Below are 8,557 nucleotides of genomic sequence, written 5' to 3'. Positions count from 1 at the left end.
AAGAGTACTATCACTTTTTTCCAGGTGTTGAATTGGATTGGTGCTGCGTGTGCACATTTTGTAATTTCTTGTATTCACTAAAAGGACATAAAATAACTTTAAAAGTACCCAAAACATTATGTATTTGAAACTTTAAGGGATTTTCTAAAGTTGCTGAAATAATTTTAAATTCCTGATACAATTTTAAATGGCCTCCTGTAATCCCTGCAAAAGCAGACCACAGATACCAGTAACTGGGATCTGAAATTATGGTCTGCATTGAGGCAGATTTTAATTTTCCCCAGTTCCTTCCCTCTCTTCACAGGAATATTGAGCAGACCTTAAAGAACTTTAACTTAATGAAATATTTGGATACCAGTGTGACGGATGTCACAGAAGGGGCTACAAGAGTGTGAACTTATTCGCTATCTGACCTTGAAATAAATAGAGACTGATGTTATATATCAAAGGAAACCAATCAGTAGTCACAGCTGAAGCACACTGAATAATTCAGGGACTATTATATCCATACATAACTTCATTTTCCTCTATACTACTACACATAGAGCCTTCTATAGACACCGTCAGACTTCTTCACCCCAGTCACCCCCACCTTTTCAGGTTGCCACTCTTATCTCAAAGCCTGCTGCTCCATCCCACTGTACTACACACAGTTTTCCTACAAGTCTTGCAAGCTCTCCTTCCAGGCTCTTCCTTCATTAACCTTGGCAAGATCCTCACCATCAAATTAAGGTGAATTACTGTGAGGCTGCTTCTTTCCCCTGTACTCTGTATGGTACTAGGATGGTGAGAATTTAAAGCATAACAGTTACAGCCTTTCAGCTCTTCCACAAATCACTGAAATGGACTCCAAATGGGAGGTGCAACTGGTGAGAAATTTGTGGTCTTCCATAGTAGCTCTGGGCTGGATTATGGTCAGTGCGTAGGCCCTGGAAAAAAACGAGTGCCTCAATCCCAATAAACTTCTACTGAACAGCTGTGCAGCCCCCAGATGAGATTTGCAGTGACATTTACTAAACTTGGATGTGTTTTCACCAGAACTACCAAAGACAAACTCTGACTTCAGGCCATCCCAGTCCTCCCAACCCAAATCTTTGCTGCTTAGACCAACTCTAATAGAGGTTAGACAAGTAAAATGGTTATATATATGTTTTTTTTCCAAGACAGTATAACCAGAGATGTTATGCATACAACTGAGGGCAGCGTATTGTGTTAGAGAACTTCAATCAAAATAAACATAATTGGCTGATATTTTTATTTCAGTTTGGTTCAAATCATACTTCATACTGCTGGAACATGATTCTTAATTTGAAATCTGAAATTTATCCACAGACACAAGAAAAGTTGAGGGCAGATGTCATGCTGAGACTGGAAAGATGTCCAGTGGGAAGCTGTCCAGCAGGCTTGCTGGATGACACTAGGTATAAGAGGCAATCCAGATCTCTGTGTCTACCTGTATTAAGGAGAACATATTATTTTTCTCATATTTCTTATATGTCTTTTCTTACAAAATTCTGATTTCTGAAGCAGAAATTTTCTCTTTCAGTGTGTTACCCTGTGAACACAGAGAGTTTCCAATCTTGTTTGCGGTCCCAATAAGCTGCTGTTAAAGAACTGGGAATAATAAAAATTCCCACTGAATTAAGTGGTAGCAGGAGGAAGCAATCCCTATGAAAAACTAATAAAAATCAGGCTCTGATTCATCAGAAAAGAACTCCAATTTATGAAAAATGCAAAGGAAGGACATTGAGCTCCCCCCTGCCCCAGAAAGGCAAGTGGCAAAACCGAACAATTTCAGTTCACATTCAATAGAAGCAAAGAAATAAATCTGCATACCAGCTAATGTGATTCCTCTGAATGAATTTGAGCCCAACAGTAGCATATAGGCAGAAGCCTACATCCAAAAATAGAAACCTCTTGGAATGCACAGCTCATCTGGACAGGATTAGAGAAACGCTCCCTGAACATTTAATGACTGACATGTCAGAAAATAATTGAACCAGTTTACAGCAGTCCTGGAACGTCCCAAACACAGTAGCTCTGAAAACAATGGGATAAGAAGGAATTCATTGTCCCCTGTAACATAAAGCAAATATTTTGGGCAACGATATCTGTGACATTAATGACTGCAACACTATTTCTGGGTAGCTCTGAAGGCAATTTAAAAACTGGGGCTAGCCCATGGTACAATAATAAAATTGTACCCAACTGAGGTTTTTTTTCCCTGACTTCAGTTTCAGGGGAGATTAGTCAGACTCACTTCAGACTTGCTTTTGGTCACCCTGAAGCAGAACAATGCATAGCATGTTGACTGTTAGTGAGGTTTGCTGTAGGGAAATTAGAGTTTTCTTTCAGTGGGGTAGCTGGAGGGGAAAGGAGAGAGAATTGTCAAGAGTTGAGTAGTTTAAGTAAAAAAGCTCCTGAAATAGTCGCTCAAATATGTTGGTAACAAGATTTAAATACTGGGATAGACCAAAATAGCCAGTTCCTGTAAAGCATCATAGAATCTTCCTTCTTTCCAAGGCATAATGCAAGCTCACCACCCAGATCCTAGATGACACGCACCAGGGAAAGTGCTTGAAGGACCAGGACTGAACAACCTGGTAGAGAAATGTTGTTCTATCAGTGTTATTCTTTCAGAAATTATCTTCTGTTTAAGTAGAGTGTACATAGAATCACAGAATCATTTAATGGTTTAGGTTGTAAGGGACCTTAAAGAACATCTAGCTCCATCTAGGGACATTTCTTATGATGTAAGTATTATTTCAACAAGGTGTTATTTGGCGGCTGTGTATCAACATGAAATAATGAATTTCAAGAACTCTGTCCTCCAGCCTCTGCCTCCAGGTGAAATGCAAGCATCATCAACTTACTTTTGAAAGGAACAAAGCACACAGAAACCACATCAGTACTCAGGTCATGTGGGAATGAGTGCAGGATAAATACTTAGAAAGGACAGATGAAAATACCTGGGATGTATTTGATCCTAAGTGGTAAATTGTTTCAGATCATATCAAGTGGCCAAGCTGGGGTTTTAAGCCTCCACCTCCACATTACTGGAGAATTTACAACCACTCTACCCCAACCCCAATTAAAATCTGTCCAGATTTATCTTGGTCCCTGGTATTTTTAGATTGTATGTTCTTACCAACATGTCTTTGAAACTGATGTTGGGCAGAGTTACTCCTGCCTTATGTCAAAGCAGCGAAGATTCATCCCTTAAGAGATCCTCTTGCTCTTTTAAGCTTGTTTTGCTTAGGTTGTGGACAAGGAGCCAAAGGCAGAGAGACCAAGAGTGTAGCATGATAGAAAGAATATCCAGAGTTTTCATAATGGGGATTAAGAACAACCATAGACTTTTTAAGGGGGTAAAATAATTTCCTAAGTAAAGGGGTGAGAGCTGCCACATTTCAGACACCAAAAAGAAAACTGAAATGCAAGGCAGCACACTGTGTGAGCCTCCATCTCAAAACTGGGGCTTGGATCTAGGTACCTGCAGTGGGAGTAACAACATTCCAGACTTGGAGCTACTAGGCTACAAAATGTCATAAATAATACCATGAGAGTTTTCCTCAGACAAAAACAATCCTTTCTTAGAAAAAAAAGGTTCACTCAGACATAGTGAGTCATTGTCTGTGTGACAATCTGCACATTGAGGGTTTTTTTTTACTATTTCAACCAAACTTTACAGCAAATTAGAGGTTTTAGATGTATTACATCCTTGTAATTTTTGAAAATAAAAATAGGTGGCTAAATGGAGAAGGAAAGGTCTCTTAATTCTCCCAAAGAAGAAAAGACTGCATTGAGAGCCCAGCTTTTATTAGATACCTGTGACTCCATGTAAAGGATGGTAGACATGGAAGTGCCAACTGTGCAAAGGCTTCTGCCAGCACTCCTGGCTTAGAAGACATCGGAAAACCTGCATCCTACATCACTGTTTTGTTGTAGTATGGATTCTCTGATGCCTAATGCAGGATTAGTTCACGTGCATCCTCAGTGTAATTGAGTTTAAAAGTCAGCTGAAATGAAATACAAATCCTTTGAAAACCAGGCTTAACTGTTACAGGTGCTTTTGGAGTGACTAGTCTTGATGCAAATAATTGGGTAAATAAATGATGGTTATTCTTCCTAAAATGTTTTCAGAAATTCCAAAAAAGACCATCAAATATGCAGCAGATAGGAATAATATCTTCAAAACAAGCAAGATGCTTTTCAAAGCATGTATTTCAGTTACTGAACTCATTTATGGGGGTTAATGCCATAGCTGGTCTTACACTATTGATCCAAATACCCTCAAAGTATACAATTGTCAACATAATTCCACTGAATCACTGTGAGACTTTTAAGATACATATAAGTTTCCGATGAACCAAATAAAGCAGCCACAGTAAACACAAGAGATCGTTACAAACACATTACAGCTTTGAGTAATCTCTTCCTCCCTGCCATGAACAAGAGGTCACTAGACATCTGTACAAAGGGTTTAATGCATCATTTGTCTCATGGAAGAGAGTCAGACACCTCAGGCTTTAATTATTTAATTATACATAACATTATTTGACAAACAGTTGGGATATTTTATGCAAAAATTTCAGAAGAGATATTTTTATCTTCTCATTCTTTATAGTCAGCTTAGAACTCAGAGTGGGAAAAATATAACCTTCATCAGAGACTGCAGGTTTGACATAAATGACTAGTGCAATGGATTACTTGTTACGGTTTTGGTCAATGCTCAAAGATCTTCCATCATTAGTGGATAATCTCTCAGACGTACACTCTATGGGGAACATATTGATCTTGTCAAAAAACTCTGTTCTGGTATTGGTTTTGAGCAGGAGATTTAGTTTCCCAATTGGTAGTACATCCTCTAGTATCCCAGTCCCAATAGGTCTTCAGCTGATAAGGCCCTACACTGCTTAGCCCGCAATATATGCTTTTTTGCCCCAAAAATGGCCCTCCAGAGATGGTCTCATCTTGGGACTTTCCATGTAACCTCCGCTCTAAGATTCACATGAGCAGCTGTTTGTTTTAAGATGAATCATGCCATGTTTTTACGGTTTCTGACACTTAAAAATATTTTGTTTCCGCCTGGTGGTGAAGTCAGCCATTTACTATTATTAAACATCATGTAGGATTATTCCCCCTCTTGGGTGATGATCTCAGTGGAGCCCCTCATGAATCCAACTTTACACTTTCAGATCTTACATGGATGCTATCGGTACGTCTCCTGTTTGTAATATCCCTGGTTACCAGCTGCAGTTGAAAGTCTATGCTAATATGTTGGATTTTGCTTGTCCTCTCTCGCTGATTCCAGCCTTGTGGTTTATGGGTTGCCTTTGTGGTTTGCTAAAGGTCAGGCCCTGGATGGCTCTAAATTTTCTGAAGTGGAATTCAAACACCACAGATGAGTATGTATTCAAACTAGTTGTCTTGGGTGATATGGATTCACATTTGGTTACTTGTGCTTAGGATTGATGCCTCTCAAATTCTTTGAGGTAATGATCAGATATAGGTGCCCCTACCTCCTGGTGCACTGTCCATCTGCCACCTTTCGTGCAGATCTCAACTGTCTCTGAAATTTCAGGCTCATGCTAGACCCCAAGTTGCATTTCGAATTGCGCAGACCCCATCCCCACTGCTTCCCCAAGCTGATGCCAAGATGTTGATCCCTGCCTTTGGCTTGACTCAATAACTGTAATTCTCACTCTTTTTCGCTGGCTTGCAGGCAGAGACTGCATCAGCCATAATTCAAAATTGCGAACAGATGACTAGATTACTTACTTGAACTGTACTCAATCATTACATCACCCTTGTACTGAAAATCACAGCACTGGCTCCCCATATGATTTTGCATCCACTTTAGGGTTTGGCTCCAGAGCTACTGGACTTACTCACTTGCTCAGACTTACCTAAAAGAGCTGCTTGTGCCTTGTAGACATCCTCAGACTCTGAGATCAGTCACTGCCGATTTATTGATCATTCCAACAGTCTGACAAAAAACTGCTGGTGTTGAAGGCTTGGCTCCTCCAAACGTATTTTGTGGAAAACCCTGCAACCTTCATCCAAGGAGGAGGAGGGAAAAGAGGGGGAAATAAATCCGTTAAACTGTCCAAACACAAAGAGAAAACATTTTCTTTAAGCTGACAACAGCTTGGCGTCGGGAAAGGGAGAGCTCAGATTTTGTTTTTTTTTTTTTCTTTCATGAAACCCTGTAGGTGTAATCTTTGCATTCAGAAATTTTCCTGACTCAGGAATAGCTCTGGTTGCTAGACGGGGTGCAGATAAGAGCAGCTAGGAGCTGCAAGACCATGGCAGGCATGTCAGCGTGCCCAGCCAAGGGGCTAAACCTCTGGGATGCCTGGCATGGCTCCTGCCTCCCCATGGCAGCCAGCCCTGGGCTGGGATGCTTGGGCCCTCTAAGCATCCCCAACACAGCCGATGCTTAGTGCTGGGCAGTTTTTACAGCGATCAAAACTCTGTTGGAGGTGATCTTTCCCACCACAGAGCCAGCACTGGCCGATTTACTTAATTTGTCCCCCTGTCCATCAGCAGCTCCTTCACTGCTATTCACCCTGTGGTTTTCAGTGCTGGCCATGAATCCCGCCTGCCCTTCTCACCCTCATGATGATGTTTGGAAGTGAAGTCTGAGCTGTGCTGAGCAACATGTTTCCTTTCCCCCTGCAAAAAAGCACATTAGGACAAGCTCAATGTCATGCAAACCATGAGTCAGGGTGCCAGTGAGGGCTTTCCAGCACAGTCATTGATGCACAACCATCCCTGATGCAACAAGGGAGCACTACTGCCCACTCTATAGTGAGTGAAATACTATGAAATGCTGCAAGTTGGCAGCCTGAGCCTCATTTCAAAAGAAGAAACATCCACATAATGAAAGCCAGCATTTATGATTAATTGGCCCCTTGCTAAGAGGGCTCACTAACTGTGTCAAAGTCTGCATTCGCAGGCACAGAGAAAGAGACAATTTCTCTGTCCATGAGTCAGGTCTGTTCAGGCCAATGGGTCAGTGTCTTATATGGTCATCTCTTACTGTCAGAGTCACATGCCATAAATCCTACAACTTAAGGGCCACTAAATTCAATAGAATAAAATGAGCTAAAATAGAATATAATGAACTAAAATAGAATTAAATTAACTAAACTAATAAAATAAAATAAACCCAAACAAATAAACAAAAAAAAAAAAACAACCAACCTACAAAATAACAATGTGGAACAGATTGTTTTGATAGTCATATCCAAAAATGTGCCCTAAACTTTTCTTTCAGCTTCCCAGCCCAAAAGAGGTGTCTGTCAATTTTGCAGTTGCAGTCAAGATTTTCTCTTTAGAAAAGATTGCAAAAAGTACTTCTGTACACCATCAAATTCAGGAAGGGACACTGACATCCTGAAGAAAAACTTCACAGACTGTGTAGCAACTCAGGCCAAACCCAGACATTTCCTCTTGAAGCTGGACGGTGTTACTTTTCCCTAGTATATTAGATGTAAAAGGAGGAACCAAGCATACCTCCTGAAATGGAAACAGCTTCAAAGGGAGAAACAGCTCACAAAGGGAGAAGTGGCCACCTACCATCTTTCCTGATCCCTGTGAGCAACATACAGCTGACAGCCGTGGGACATATACCCATACATCAGAGAGCCAAGGGAGAGAGACCTTCAGCACCAGTTCACAGGCAGGGGATAGTGATGGCTTCCTAGCTATCATGTCGCCACCCCCTGGGGACAGCTTGGCTTGCTCCTTGGTTGAGTCAGTGGCAGCTACTTCAGCAGCTCACCCTTTGCTTCTTCTCAGGTAGGGTTTTGGGTCTTAACAGCACCCTAAGCCAGCACATTCCAGCTTTGCCATAAGCCACGTGAGTCTCTCAACCTTTAGGTTGACCACACTGTTATCAGCTCTTCCCTCTTCTGAATGCTGCCACATGCATTTCTGTATTGTCTCTTGAAACTTTTGTAATCACTGTAAGGCTACAGTGAAGCTTCAGGAATAGCTTCATATGCTCAAGATGTCACACAATAAATGCCAAATGTTATTATCAAACACAACTCATAGACACATGCAGGATTGGCAGAGGTGCCTAGCTTTAGGGAGGGCCCCCAGACATGCTCTAGAAGTGTTTAGCTACAAGGCTCCAATGCTACTTCACACAACCCTGGCAAAAACTGTGATAGTATCTCAGCTCATCCAGGGAAAGACAGGTTTCAAGTTAACTGCTTGGGGCTTGCTGTGAGCATTCATGTGATCCCCAGCCCATCCAGATGTAGCTCTGTTCGTTCCTACTCTACAGATGGCCAAAGCAATCCACTCCCTGTCATGTGCAATGAAAGGCAGGAAAGACAGAGGATTTTTGACATGTTTAAATATTATCCAAAACAAAGAAACAGCTCAAAAGCCAGGGATGTATTTAAATAAATTAAAGCTGCCAGCAAAATCCTGTATTTGTTACAGTTCACTCCATTTCATCCTCAGAGCCATCCCTCTGCAAAACATGGCAGCTCCAGTAGTTTGGTGTCCAGATGTTCCCTGTCATATGCTCTGTACTGCA

At 41.3% G+C, this 8,557-nt stretch overlaps 1 long non-coding RNA gene across 1 annotated transcript; it reads right to left on the bottom strand.

Moving 5' to 3' along the window:
* Nucleotides 1-3,941: 3,941 nt before the first annotated feature.
* On the bottom strand, nucleotides 3,942-6,680 carry LOC136014461 (uncharacterized). The gene is made up of 3 exons (XR_010612720.1): nucleotides 6,618-6,680; nucleotides 5,910-6,056; nucleotides 3,942-4,019 (listed from the first exon to the last, which is right to left on the bottom strand). It is a non-coding gene; the product is annotated as an uncharacterized LOC136014461 (long non-coding RNA).
* Nucleotides 6,681-8,557: the final 1,877 nt, after the last annotated feature.

The sequence above is a fragment of the Lathamus discolor genome, chromosome 5 (genome assembly GCF_037157495.1).
Source record: "Lathamus discolor isolate bLatDis1 chromosome 5, bLatDis1.hap1, whole genome shotgun sequence".
Classification (NCBI taxonomy): domain Eukaryota; kingdom Metazoa; phylum Chordata; class Aves; order Psittaciformes; family Psittacidae; genus Lathamus; species Lathamus discolor.
Note: the sequence above shows the minus strand (reverse complement) of the source record. Positions and strands in the feature narration are given on the sequence as shown.